Source organism: Spermophilus citellus, assembly GCF_964194105.1.
Source record: "Spermophilus citellus genome assembly, chromosome: 5".
NCBI lineage: Eukaryota > Metazoa > Chordata > Mammalia > Rodentia > Sciuridae > Spermophilus > Spermophilus citellus.
The window spans coordinates 108,767,716-108,782,569 of record NC_138186.1 but is presented as its reverse complement, the minus strand read 5'-3'; the positions used below and the strand labels follow the sequence as shown (position 1 = coordinate 108,782,569).

At 33.9% G+C, this 14,854-nt stretch overlaps 1 protein-coding gene across 3 annotated transcripts in view; it reads left to right on the top strand.

Annotated features, from left to right (window-relative positions):
* ASCC3 (activating signal cointegrator 1 complex subunit 3) overlaps positions 1-14,854 on the top strand; it is a 409,213-nt gene that overhangs the window by 376,139 nt on the left and 18,220 nt on the right. The window lies entirely within an intron of this gene.

Genomic DNA, 14,854 nt, shown 5'->3' with positions numbered 1-14,854 from the left:
ATGTATGTGTATCTCTATCTCACAGTGAAGAGAATATAGAGGAAGATGGAGAGTTCCATTTTGTACTGTTTTTTCATATGATATGTAAGGACTGGCTCACTAGTAAGATGACATTTAAGATAAGAATTAAAGGAAGAGAGAGAGCCCTGGGGCTTCTGGAAAGCTGTATTACAAACACTGGGAGAAGCAAGTGCCAAGTCTCTTGTGTAGAAGTTACTTGGTATATTCAAGGAACATCAGAGAGACCACTGTAAAAAAGAGAGGGAAAGATGGTTAAAAATGAGGTCTGAGAGTATTAGGAGTACAGATTATAGAGGAAATGGAATCAAAGATGATTCCAGGGCTTTTCTCCATTTTACAAGCAAAGGTTAAAGTTCCTAAGTTTTAGCTATGGTGCTGGGTGCTCATTTGTATTTCTTGTAACTCCCCATACATATGCAAACATTGACTTGTTAATGAACTCAGGGGTCAGAAATGCAGATCACATAGGGATTTTAGAGTTTACTTTGAATGAAAAGGAATCCATTAGAGCATTGGCTCACTTGGGTTGTTAGTTATACCTATCAGTATTTCCCATAGTAGTTGAAACTGAGAAATTCTCAATTATTTATTCCTTCACTCAAATATAACAATTAGGTTCATCATATGTTAACATAAATGTGATTTTTCATTAAAAATAACTGTGTTTGTAGGCAACAAAAAAATTAGTGAGAATTATGGAATTGTTTTATTCTTTGCAGATAACTTTAATAAAAGTCAACTGATTGATTTACTTCCTCTTGTCAACACAAAGTTCTATTACAAGATGTTATTTTACTTGAAGTATATGAAGAAAACTTGGCCTCACCGCAATACATAATTGTAAAAGCAAAGAATATTTTCATAGCCTTTTCAGAAAATTGTGAATATTCTTCTTTGATACTACCCAAAAACTTGATGAGTTTTATTTCTTGAAGTTTACCTGCAATGTGGAATCTGAAGCCATATCAATGAAATTTTCATACCTTCAATGCTCTTAGACTAGGCAAGAAATGATGGTGTTTGATCCAGATTAATATGGGTGAAGCTGATGAGAATTGGTTGTATCCTTTTAAGGAGGACTAATAGATTCTGCTAATCAATAGGACAAAGGTTTTTAAAAGAAGTGAGAAACCAAAGATGATTCCAGGGCTTTTCTCCAGAAGAGCTAGAAGGAAGAAGCTGCTGTATAATAGATGATGATTGTGGGAGATATAGGTTAAGTGAGGGAAGCACACTGATAGGATTCATATTATGAAGATTTTGTTTTTATACATTATTCTTTTTTGAACATTCCTGGAATAAATAATTTTTAGAATTTCCAAAAGCCTTCAGGTATTTTTAAAAGTACAGTAAGTCTATCTGTGAAGATGTGTGTACAAGTATGTACATTATGGCACCATTTGCAAAATTTAAAGCTTAGAAATAACATAAGTGTCTTTCAGGTTATAGAACACTACAAAATGTTACAATTCCTTTTATAAATTCTGCATCTATATGGAATGCCTCTATACGTATGTAAAGATATACCTGAGAGAAGATCCAGAAAGGTTCCACCAAAAGATTAATAGCCATCTCTGGGTTGTGGAATTTGGAGTGCTTTTTAATCTTTATGTTTTTCTCAAATATTTGAAGCTTTATATTGAGCCTCTAACAATTCTGCTACTTAAAAATAACAATTTCATTTTTAAAAATTGGAAAATAAATATAGAACAGTAAACACAAGGCATCAGAAATTAGAAGGGAAGTAAGGCTGTAACACAAACCTTTTGACACACTTTTATAACTCACACATGGTTTATTTCTCTAGGAAGATGATTTATCATTCCTTATTAGTCACATTTTACAAGCAAAGGCTAAAGTTCCTAAGTTTTAGCTATGGTGCTGGGTGCTCATTTGTATTTCTTATAACTCCCCATAATATGCAAACATTGACTTGTTAATGAACTCTGGGGTCAGAAATGCTTGTGGAAAAGGAATCTTTCTAAGTTTACCATCAGATAGAATTCACTTAGATACTTTTAAGCTCTGTAAGATATTTTTATGTATAGTTTCTTTGGTTGATACTTATATTTCTTAAATATTTTTGATACGTCTAAGTAACATCTCAGAGAATATTTTCCTCCTTAATCATAAGAGTCATACACTTCATTGTAGATGATTTGGAAAAGCAAATACTAAAGATAAGGTCATTCATAATAATTATTCTTCCCCAGAAATATGAGTCTTTTTTTCTTTTTAATGAATTTTTAAATTTTGTTTTAAATTCAAACTTTTTATTTGTTCAAATTAGCTATACATGGCTAGAATACATTTTGATACATCATACATAAATGGAGTATAACTTCTCATTCTTCTGGTTGTAGAGTTATACTGGTCATGTAATCATGTATGCACATAGGATAATAATGTCGAATTCATCCTACTATCCTTTCTACCCCTATACTCTCTCCCCTCCCTTCATTCCCCTATATCTAATCCAAACTATCTCTGCTCTTCTCCAGTTACCCCACCTCCTTATTGTGAATTAGTATCCACATATAAGAGAAAACATTCAGCCTTTGGTTCTTTGGGATTGGCCTATTTCACTTAGCATGATGTTCTCAAGCTCTGTCCATTTACCTGCAAATGCCATAATTTCATTCTTCTTGAAGGCTGTGTAATAGTCCAACATATATATATATGTGTATACACACACACACACACACACATATACACACACACACACACACACACACACACACCACAGTTTCTTTATCCATTCATTTGTTGAAGGGCATCTAGGTTGGTTCCACAGTTTAGCTATTGTGAATTGAGCTGCTATAAATATTGATGTGGCTGCATTACTGTAGTATGCGGATTTTAAATCCTTTGGGTATATAGATCAAGGAGTGAGATACCTGGGTGAAATGGTGGTTCCATTCTGAGTTTTCTGAGGTATCTCCATACTGCTTTCCATATTGGTTGCACCAATTTGCAGTCCCACCAGTAAAGTAAGAGTGTTCCTTTTCCCTCACATTCTTGCCAATATTTATTGTTGCTTATATTCTTGATAGTTGCCACTATGACTAGAGTTAGATGGAATATCAGTGTAGTTTTGATTTGCATTTCTCTGATTGCTAGAGATGTTGAACATTTTTTCATATATTTGTTGATCAGCTGTATTTGTTCTTCTGTGAAGTGTCTGCTCTGTTCCTTAGATCAGTATCTGTTGATTGGATTATTTGGTATGTGTTTTGTTTTGTTGTTAAGTTTTGAGTTCTTTATATATCCTGGAAATTGATATTCTGTCTGAGGTGCATACGGTAAAGATGTTCTCACATTCTGCAGGCTCTCTTTTCATGTTACTGATTGTTTCATTTGCTATGTAGAAACTTTTTAGTTTGATGACATCCCATTTATTGACTCTTGATTTTACTTCTTGCACTTTACGAGTCTTGTTAAGGAAGTCAGTTCCTAACACAATATGGTGGAGATTTTGGCCTACTTTTTCTACTATTAGGCCCATGGTCTCTGTTCTAGTGCCGAAGTCCTTGTTCAACTTAAGTTTTGTTCAGGATGAGAGTTAGGCATTTAATTTCATTTTATTAGATATGGATCTCCAGATTTCCCAGCACCATTTGTTGAAGAGGCTATCTTTTCTCCAAAATATGTTTTTGGTGCCTTTGTCTAGTATGTATTTATGTGGGTTTGTCTCTGTGTCTTCTATTCTCTACCATTGGTCTACATATCTGTTTTGGTGCCAATGCCATGCCATTTTTGTTACAATTGCTCTGTAATATAGTTTAAGATCTGTTATTGTGCTGCCTTCTGCTTCACTCTTCTCACTAAGGATTGCTTTGGCTGTTCTGGGTCTCTTATTTTTCCAAATCAATTTCATGATTGCTTTTTCTGTTTCTGTGAATAATAGCATTGGACTTTTAATAGGAATTGCATTAAATCTGTTTAACACTTCTGGTAGTATGGCCATTTTAACAATGTTAATTCTGCCTATCCAAGAACATGGGAGATCTTTCCATCTTCTAAAATCTTTTTCAACTTCTTTCTTTAGTGTCCTATAATTTTCATTGTAAATGTCTTTCAGCTCTTTAGTGAGATTGAATCCCAAGTATTTTTTTAAGCTATTGTGAATGGGGTAGTTTTCATAATTTCTCTTTCAGTGTATTCATCACTGATGTATAGGAACGCATTTGATTTATGAATGTTAATTTTATATCCTGCTATTTAGCTGAATTCATTTATTATTCTAGATGTTTTCTGGTGGAATTTTTGGAGTCTTCTAAATATAGAATCATGTTATCTGCAAATACTGATAGTTTGAGTTCTTTTCCTATTTGTATCCCTTTATAAATTCAAACTTTTTAAAATAATTTTATTTATGAAAAGTTCATAAAATACTGCAAAAATATTTCCATATACCCTTTATCTAGCTTCCTAATGTTAATATTTTATTTCAGTACTGATCCAATCCTATCACCTACTTACTTACTTAATTCAAATTTTGTCAGAATGAATTTTATCTTGCCAATGCCCTTTCTCCCTTCCAGGATCCAATCCAGGATCTCATGTTGCATTTAGCTGACATATTTCCTTAGTGTCTTTGTCTTTCTTGGCACTTTTGAAGAGGACTGGACAGTTATTTTGTAGATTATTCCACAGTTTAGACTTGCCTGATGTTTCCTCATAATTACATACAATTTTTTTTCCCAGGGCAAGAATACCACAACAGTGATGTCTTGCTTCTTAGTGTAGCTTATCAGGAGGCTCATGACAGCAATGTGTCCATTACTGGTGATAACTTTACACACTTGCATCTGCAAGTTTTCTCTACTACAAAGCTAGTTTTCTTTCTTTTTATAATTAATTAATAAGTTTCTTGTGGAAAAAATCTCTGAGCTTATATAAATATCCTGTTGCTCGTCATATTTTCCTATGTTATTTTCAGTATTCATTGGTGATGTTTTCCTGAAACAATTACCACTATTGGGATTTTCTATTTCTGTCATTCCTGAAATTGCACTATAAAGGTGCACAAATTTCTTCCACATTTATTTACTTTATCCAGTTACATAACTATAGAATCATAGATGTTTGTTTTATCCTATTGGTTAAACTGCCTTGCTATCATTTTTATTTTGCTTCTCAAATTGTCTCAGATTAAAATTTTCTGTGAAGACTGATTGGTAGTTCTAATTTTGTGCCTTTGTTCTCATTTAGATACATGGGTACTCTTAGTCATAGAAAGTATTGGCTCAGCAGTTTTCCAAGATACAGCCCTCCTAGCAATTGAAAATTATACTACTGTGTTCATGGGACAGCAACCTGTCCTTTATGGATGGAACTTGGTACACCACCTCTATAATTTTCCTCTGCTGTCATTTTACTATGAAACATTAGGCAGATCACTTAAACCCTGTTGTCTGAGTTAAAATAATATCTTACAAGCATGAAGCATTATTAATCATTACAAAGTAAAACAATAACTTGGGAACTTGAGTAAATAAATCTTAGGATTCTCATGCTTAGTAGGTTTTCTATTTCCTTACTGTGTCATAGTGACTTAACATTAAAAATTTTTTATTCCCTTTATTTTATAGATGCATATCTTTTATTTGAGTCTCCATCTAGATTATATACTATAGATTTGAATACCCATGTTCTAAGCAATCTTTCACAAAAGGAGAACATAGTTACATTAGTAGAATTTCTCCTGGCTTGAAGTCAGGATGTACAGTATAGCATTGTCTTTGTGTCTTCTATTTCATTTCAAATTATGTATCAGTATTTATGTCAAATAAAAGTTACTCTACTTATCTTAATTTTTTGATTTGCTTAGAATGTTCTAATTTTGTAAAGTGCATAATTATGGAATTGATTATCCTTGCCCTCCACCTTTGGTATCCTCTTGTGTTTTTGTTGTTGTTGTTGTTGTTGTTGTTGTTTTGTTCCTTTTAGAATATGATAATAGAGTGTTTTTGGTTTTGTTTTTTGTTTTGGATACCGGGGAGTGAACCCAGAGCTACTTAACAACTGAGCCATGTCCCCAGCCCTTTATAACATTTTTATTTAGAGACGGGATCTTGCTGAGTTGCTTAGGGCCTAACTAAATTGCAGAGGTTGGTGATCCTCCTGCCTCAGCCTCCCAAGCTACTGGAATTACAAGCGTGTGCGGGAGAGTATATTTTGACATATTATACATACATGGAATATAACTTAGGATCCCATTCTTCAAGTTGTACATGATATGGAGTTTCAGTTGACTGATAACCTCTTCTTGATCGTGATTACTGTAAAATGTTAAAAATGATGTAATATCCTTTCTTTGCTGGATTTACCAAAGAAGGACCTTAAGGAACATTACAAATAGAAAGTATCAGAAATTAAAGTGACTTACCAAATTTTCCAAATTTAATGACAAAACCATAGCTGTAAACCATAAAGTGTCTGATGTTTTGAGTAACTCTCTGCCTCACACTGTTTTTGTCAAGATACAAATAAATTGGTGTTTGGAGGAATTTACCAACTCTCTTCAAGGTGATTTGTTGAGGCAGTTTATGCTGAAACCAAATGGAGATTCCAGTATCTTTATTACTGCTTTAACATTTCTGATCCTTTCTAAGAAGTACCACGAAACTTTTAAGTTAAAATCATCTTCATTTATCTAAATATAATATTAAGCCAACATAAGAATACATGCTTGTGACTTAGTTACTCCCCATATCTCCTGCATGGTATTTACTTCCCCAGCACTAGGGCAGGGGGAAAAATTTAAATGCCCCAGTAATGCAGCTTTCATATGCTTAATATAAACAGAGAAATTGTGGTTCATGAAGTTTACTCAGTGTAAGAATTATAAGGCTATATGATTCAAAGTATAATTGTGTTCTCAATTAATTCAGGAAAGTTTCCTTCAGAAATAGTAGAGGCAGCTAAAGTTATCAATCCTGGGCCCTACATTTTAATAGATCAAAACATTTGAGTATATTTTAACATTTATTTTGGAAAACTTTAGAAGTAATACACTTACAGGCTACAAGGTTCTGGGCACAGTGATGCATTCCTATAATCCAAGCAGCTCAGGAAACTGGGGCAGGAGGATCAGAAGTTCAAAGCTAACCTCAGCAACTTAGCAAGGCCCTAAGCAACTCAGGAGATCCTGCCTCTAAATAAAATATTAAAAAAGGGCTGAGGATGTGGCTTAATGGTTAAGTGCTGCTGTGTTTAATCCCCAGTACCAAAAGTAAATAAATAAATAAATACTACAAGATAATGTTGTTAGTTCGCAAAAGGGGAACAAACATTTGTATACATACACACACAAAGAAATATGACATTGTACACTGATTATAAAGATCTCTATAAATCTATGCTTCCAGACTTAAATTGGAATTAATGTATGTTAAATACCAAATTTTGTGCTGAGCACAGTAGTATACACTTGTAATCCTAGCTACTCAGTAGAGTGAGGCAATGGGATCACAAGTTTGTACCAGCCTGGGCAACATAGCAAAAAAACCATCTTAAAATAAAAAATAAATTAGAAAGGATGGAATGTAATTCAGTGTTATTGTACTTGCCTAGCATGCTCAAGGCCATGGGTTCAATTCCTAGTACTGCTTTTTAAAAAAATGGAGAACTAACTGTACCCCATCCTGTACCCCTACCAAATATATCATTATTTAATAATGACCTATAAAGCAGAACTCCATAATAGTGATGGTGGCAGCGGTAAAAATTTATGGAGGGCTTTCTTTGTACCAGGTTTTGTTGTACTTACTTTGCATTGTATTGGCTCATTTGCTTTCATTGTCTAATGATATAGTATAATAATTATCCTCACTTCACAGATGATAACTTAAGTAACTTTCCCAAAATCATATCAAAACTGCCTTTATCACAGACTAAATATATTATAAAAGTATATTTCACTAGGTTCTTTTTGTCCTATAAAGATGAATTTAAAATCTGTACTTGCGGTCCAGTGAGAATTTGTTTTAAAATGTGAGAATTTCAAACTAAAAAGTTTTTTCTCAGCAAAAGAAACAATAAGAGAGGTAAATAGAGAGCCAACATCATGGGAACAAATTTTTACTCCTCACACTTCAGATAGAGCCCTAATATCCAGAGTATACAAAGAACTCAAAAAATTAGACAATAAGATAACAAATAACCCAATCAACAAATGGGCCAAGGACCTAAACAGACACTTCTCAGAGGAGGACATACAATCAATCAACAAGTACATGAAAAAATGCTCACCATCGCTAGCAGTCAGAGAAATGCAAATCAAAACCACCCTAAGATATCATCTCACTCCAGTAAGATTGGCAGCCATTAAGAAGTCAAACAACAACAAGTGCTGGCGAGGATGTGGGGAAAAGGGTACACTTGTACAAAATTATATACAAGAGGAAGTGAGGGGAAAGGGAAAAATAATACAAGGGGGAGAAATGCATTACAGTAGAGGGGTAGAGAGAGAAGAGTGGAGGGGAGGGGAGGGGAGGGGGGATAGTAGAGGATAGGAAAGGCAGCAGAATACAACAGACACTAGTATGGCAATATGTAAATCAGTGGAAGTGTAACTGATGTGACTCTGCAATCTGTATACGGGGTAAAAATGGGAGTTCATAACCCACTTGAATCAAAGTGTGAAATATGATATATCAAGAACTATGTAATGTTTTGAACAACCAATAAAAAAATTAAAAAAATAAATAAATAAAATGTGAGAATTTCACAAAAGTTTCTGTTGTTTTTCTCTTCAAGCAAGAATTCTCACTAGACCATGAATATTTTTTAATTAATTCTTTCTTTTTAATGTATACTAAATCACCTCCCTTAATTACTCTGGTTCCCTTTTCAACAGACTGCCTATAATTACTTTAACCAGTTTCTAAGAGGGACTTGTTAATATGATTGAATATTTGTAACTGCTTTAATTATATCACTCTACAGTGTCCAGTTGATATGCTGTTTGCCTTTTTTTTTTTTTTTTGGTTCAGCTGCTTATGATCCTTCTCAAGTTTTTATGTTTTGCTAAACAGATGAAGAAATTAACCACTTATTTGCTTGCTCATATTCTCAGCTACAATATTTGAAAATAATGAGAGAAATATCAGATTGCTGATATAACTTGTAGGGAAGAGGAGGAATGCCATCCTAATTATAACAGAACCCTATAGTAAAAAGTACATGCACATAGGTTTACTATTACACACACATACACTCAATTTTTCCTCTTTCATTTTAAGCTTTGCCTTCTCTGCTTAGGTTAAGGTCTTGGTGTCCTGTATCTAATTGCCATTACCTCTGATTGGAGGGGAGGCTCCCCTGGATGAATCCTTTGTCCATCCACTGGTCATTTTGTTGTTGTTGTTATTGTTGTTCATTTTTCTTCCACTGGTACTTTTTGAAAATTTTTAGACCTAAGCAGCAATAGGTAACTCAGAAGTTCCTTATTCCAAGATATAGAACTCTAAATTCCCCAAAATATAGCAAACGTCTCCTCTTTACTATTGAGGACAAATGTAATGTTCTACCTTCTGTCTACCATGACGCATGTTAATAGAAATTAAATTCATGTTCCATTGTCCTAAGGAAATATGCAAAGGTCAACCAGGCAAGTGCCTTGAAAATATTATAGTGACTCTGTGTCTGAAAAGAACACCTTTAAGAAGGTGTTCTTGTGGCTGTTTTCAATGTTTCATAGATTCTTGTATCTAACTTTAAATAGGAACTTTGGCTTTACATTATTTTCCTTTACATCAAGTCTTTTTGAAGTACTGAGTTTCTAGCCTGTGTTTTCTTTCACATGTATGATAATAAAAGTGAATTTAATTTCAAAATGGGCTTTTTCAATTGTTATAAATATGCTATCCAAAAAAACTACGATCAACTGCATAAATAGAGGAAGGGGAAAAATATGAATTAGAGTGGTATAACTTCCTCCATTTAGAGAGCCTTCTGAAATTTGCAAAATAGATCTTTTAAAGTTTATCGGCAGGGTTTTTTTTAGTCTAAATTTCAAAACAGTACTTTGACATTCTTATTCCTATAACAACATCTAATAAATTTAAAATATTACATTTCACATAGCCAATATTATATTTTTCTGTACTCTATAATTATGGAGATGCATAAGATATATGTATGTGCACATGTATGTACACATATCAGAGTCGGAGAAGAGGAAAGTAAAGGACACAGAAACAGTTTTCCAGCCCTGGGTTTGGTCCCCAGCAGCACCAAAACAACAACAACAAAAAAAAAGATGGGTAAATTCGAAAAAAGCCTTTTAATGGAGGATACTATAAGATAGGTCTATGTCTCATTAACAAATGCTTCCCATGTATAGCAGATTAAGAAGCACAGAAATATTTGATGATGCCAGGAAGTGGAACTGCTGTGGAGCAGGGCTTAGGTAACCTTTTAGGAATATTTACCTATGTGTGCACTAAGCATAGGTCCAGTGGATTGGCAGTGTATTGAAGCATGTCAGTTTTAGAATTGCAGAGTCAAATGCAGTTAGCAGTGAAAATAGTCCTAAGGTAATATCAAATTTAACAAAAGAAGTACTTAGTCAAATCCTTAATCCAATACTTGCAAGAAATGTTTTGATACAGCAAATGACAGGTAATCTTCAGTATTAGTAAAATTCTTTGAAATTTTTAAATGTTTATAATTAAACCAAATGAAAACAAAGGTTAGTGTAGCATAACAGGCTTTAGAAAGCTTCTTCAAATCATTCTGCTAAAAAGACAGGTAGATTATCAGTCAATAACATGTCTATCATGACATGTTTCAAAGAATATCAATAGTGTGAACATACATTTGGAGGTTTTGTGTCACCTAAGATATCCTGGAAACTTTTCAATACCTGTAGCATCACTATTAAGATGACTTTGGCACAGTGCTTGGCATATAGTAGATATCAGTATCAGAATGAAATAAATATTTCACTTTTTCCTTTCTAGTTTTTTCATAAGAAAAATTTGGAAAAGGTAGATTTATTCTATGTATACAAATTTCCAACTTACTTTAAGATTTTCTACCAAATCTGAATTGTCTACCAATAAATGTAGTCTCTGTTATAAATATTTGTGTAGTGTTATCAAATTCATGAAGAGCAGAGTGAACTCTAATCTGGCTGCTCTCCTGGCCAGATTTCCAGAAGCTAAGATCTTGCCATAAAACCTGATGACGTTTTATTAATGGCTATTTAAAAGCAAATAGTTTTAAGAAATGAGCTTACTCTTGAATGATTTACTCTTACAAAGATTCACACAGTGGTGGAGAAAAGTAATCCTGGATAGTCAAAGGTACAGTTTAACTCCAAAGGATAATGACCAGAACACCCCCTAAAACAAAGCACCATTCCCCACTAGGGAAGCAGCACTGAGATGGTGTATTTAGCATGTCCAAAACTAACACAAATGTGTGTATTTTGCAGTATTAAACACCTTTACTTACTCTTGTGGATTTACAAGCAATCTCCCTTCAAGGACTATAATATAATTTGGGAGGCTATTTTCTCGTGGGTGACTTTACCTGTAAGCTTTTGTATGACAATTCGATGATGGTTTATTGATGATATGATGCTATTATGAAGGATCATTCTCCCCGAAGCTCCTCTCTGCATACCCACATAACAACCCTTTTCCCGGTTGGGGCTGTAGGAAATGAGTAATGCTTAACCCATTTGTGTGATCAATTCACTTAAGCAGCTACTGTGAAATGTTAATCACAACTTTAATTTGTACTGCATTAGCATTTTGATTAACTTGTAGGCTTGCTAGCACACTTGAAGCGCTTTTACTCATAGTTACAGCTCGGAAATGACTTTTTGATTAATTAAGTTTGTTAGACAGCAGCTGAGCTTCCTGAATGCTAACCTTCTGGGGGTAAAAGTTCAGGAGAAAGTTACTATGAACAACTGTTGCTATTGGAAAAGATTCTTATAAATGTACTTACAGCATTTTAATTATTGACAAAATATTGTATCATTACTTGTAACTGACCTGAACCTTTAAAAGAGTGTGCCTTTCTGTCAAGAAAGATTTTTTTAGGTCTTCCCAACACTGTAAAACTTTGGGGAGCTCTTGAGGTAAATAATGCATTTGCTAGCAGATGTCTGACAACTAATGTTTTAACAAGCTGCCTAGGATAAATTTCCATACTTATGTTAATTTGAGAATAGTTTTAGATTTCCAGGAAAGTGGCAAAAATATAGAGTTCCCGTATACCTTGAACCTGCTTTTCCTCTAGTGTTAATAGCATATATACATTAATAAGTTATTTTTGCTATCAACAAAAGTGCATATTCATTCATAACTCTCTAATTTTATTTCATATCTTTTCTGTACTCAAAAAATTCATTTAGAATACCACATTACTTAACTGTACTCTTCGTGTCTCCTTAGACTCCTCTTATCTTGGCTATGACAGTTTCTCATACTTTGTTGTTGTTCCATTAATAACCACTTGATTTTTATAAATCAATGCAATTTTCTTCTCATTCTGGACTAACTAAATCTTTATTTTAAATCTGATAACAGTACATGATCTTCATATCATTTAACCTGAATAGAATTAACAACATCACCGGCCATTTTAACATTCATCATGATATGATTTCCCTGTGCTGTTGCAGTGCCTGTACAATCACTGGCGACATCAAGATGACTCCAAGAGATACAGGGGGCAGGGGTCCCTGGAGGAGGAGGGAGGATCAAGAGAAGAGGAAAAGAGGGTACAAGTCTATAGAATGTGCCCACTATGTAGAAAAAGTCTGGAACATTATCTTTCCAGCTCCACTCATGCATCCTACAGCCAGAATCTTGACAACACTGAGGGTTAAACTGACAGATTTCTCAAATTGAACTTTAGATTTTAGGAGAAATTTTTAATAATAAATCTTAGAGCCAGATCTATTAATATACCTTTTTATGGTATCATTTTTTCTTCTAATGATATCATTTTTTCTCTTAATAGCCTAGGTCAGTGATTCAGTTATCTTACAAAGAAGCTGACTTAATTTGATCACAGTACTCAATTTTCCTATTCTACCCTTGAATTATTTAACTTCAGAATTCAAGCGTGTCCAAAAGGTAAATGCCTAAAGATCAAATATTCAGATGTAGTTATAACCAATGGTAGATTAAAATTAATTTTTAAATTTTATGTGTTTAAAACTTATGTTAACATAAGTTTTAAATTCACTCACAGAGATAATAATTAAATAAATACATAATTTTATCTGCAGTTTGTATTTTCAGCTATGTAAACAAAAGAGAATCAGACGTAAGCCATCTCAAATCCTTTTTGAAACAAGACAGGGTGCAAGCCGGCAGAAGTAATGGGTTATTGTGCAGTGAGCGTAGATCTGAGAGCAATCCTTAACTCCATCCCATTATTTTTTTACCAGAGGGTTGACATAGTAAGTTTCAGTTTCCCTGTCTGTGGAAAGCAGGTAATACTGATGCCTGCCTCATAGTTGGTATTGTTAAGGATTAAACTATAGCCATTTGTGAAAGTGTTTTATACTATATATTACTGTACAAATATTTTCATTATATATACATACTGTCTACACAGTCTGGACTTTATATAATTCACCATTTGAATCTTTTCACAATAATTGCATGAGATTCATAATACTTGATATAAAATAGAGAGATATTATCAAACTTAAAGTATTAGCTGTTTAAAGTATAATTGGCAATTGCTAAGACCAAGATTGATGAGCTTAGGGAATTCTTGAAATGGATTCAAAATAAATGTTGAGGACATAAAATGTATCCAAGTCAAAAAGCACACCTTGACTTTAGGAGCCTCACACCCAAAACATATTTCCTTCTAGAGATTGTTCATTTTCTAAGTTCTCACTGTTTTAAGCTTTTTCTTCTTGTTTGTTTTTGCCATTGCTGTTTTGTTTTGCTTTACCCTTGAATATAACCAAGTACTTCAGAAGCTCTTGTACTTCCCATATGGGGAGGAGTTCTAGCAAGAGTATACTGTCTCTTTTTATTTTTTGCCTCCTTCTTTCACCTTATCCTTCTTTCTCTCCTCCCTTCTCTTGTTCTCTTGCTGAAATAGAGACAGATACACACACCATCTTCATTTCACCTTTCTCTCTGAAACTCTTGAGTTGGCTGATTCTTCTTACTCCCCACAGTAAGAGTAGACCTCCCTGGGTCTCTCCAACCACTTCCTTCTCAGATTCCTGCTTCTTCCATCTATGTTGTTTTTAATTTTCATTGTACATAAGATTTGTTTTCAAGTGTCTCCCAATCTCTAGATCTCTTTCCCCACCTTCCTTGAGCACCAGTTAATAGCCTTCAGCTCTCCATCTTCGGTTCCATCATAGTAGCTTAAACAAATAACCTTATGTATATCATAATGATATACATCCCAAACTCCTTTACTCTTATCGCTGTTATATCCAAACCACTTAAACCTCCACCTTTGTGATATCATCTTCCAAGTCACCTCTTTGGCTGTAGCATTTTTGTCAATCAACTTGACTAAACATTTCTGATACTATGACCTGGGATCTCTTCTCTCCTTCCTGATCCCTCAGTTTATTCCTCAGTCCCATATAACCTCACTTGCCACCTAAATAGCATCAGTCCCAGAGTTAGCCATTTTAACAATAATGCCAGGATTCCCTAAAAGATCTTACCTCCCTGGGTAACACCTGAATTCCTGCTTTCACACCCAAATTATTCATTATTGTAAACAACCACAGGGCACTGCTAATTTTTGCTACTACAGAGTCGTTGAAACTCACAGCTCTAGTTTTGTTTTGTTGTTTTCCACATCTTTCATTCTACCAGTA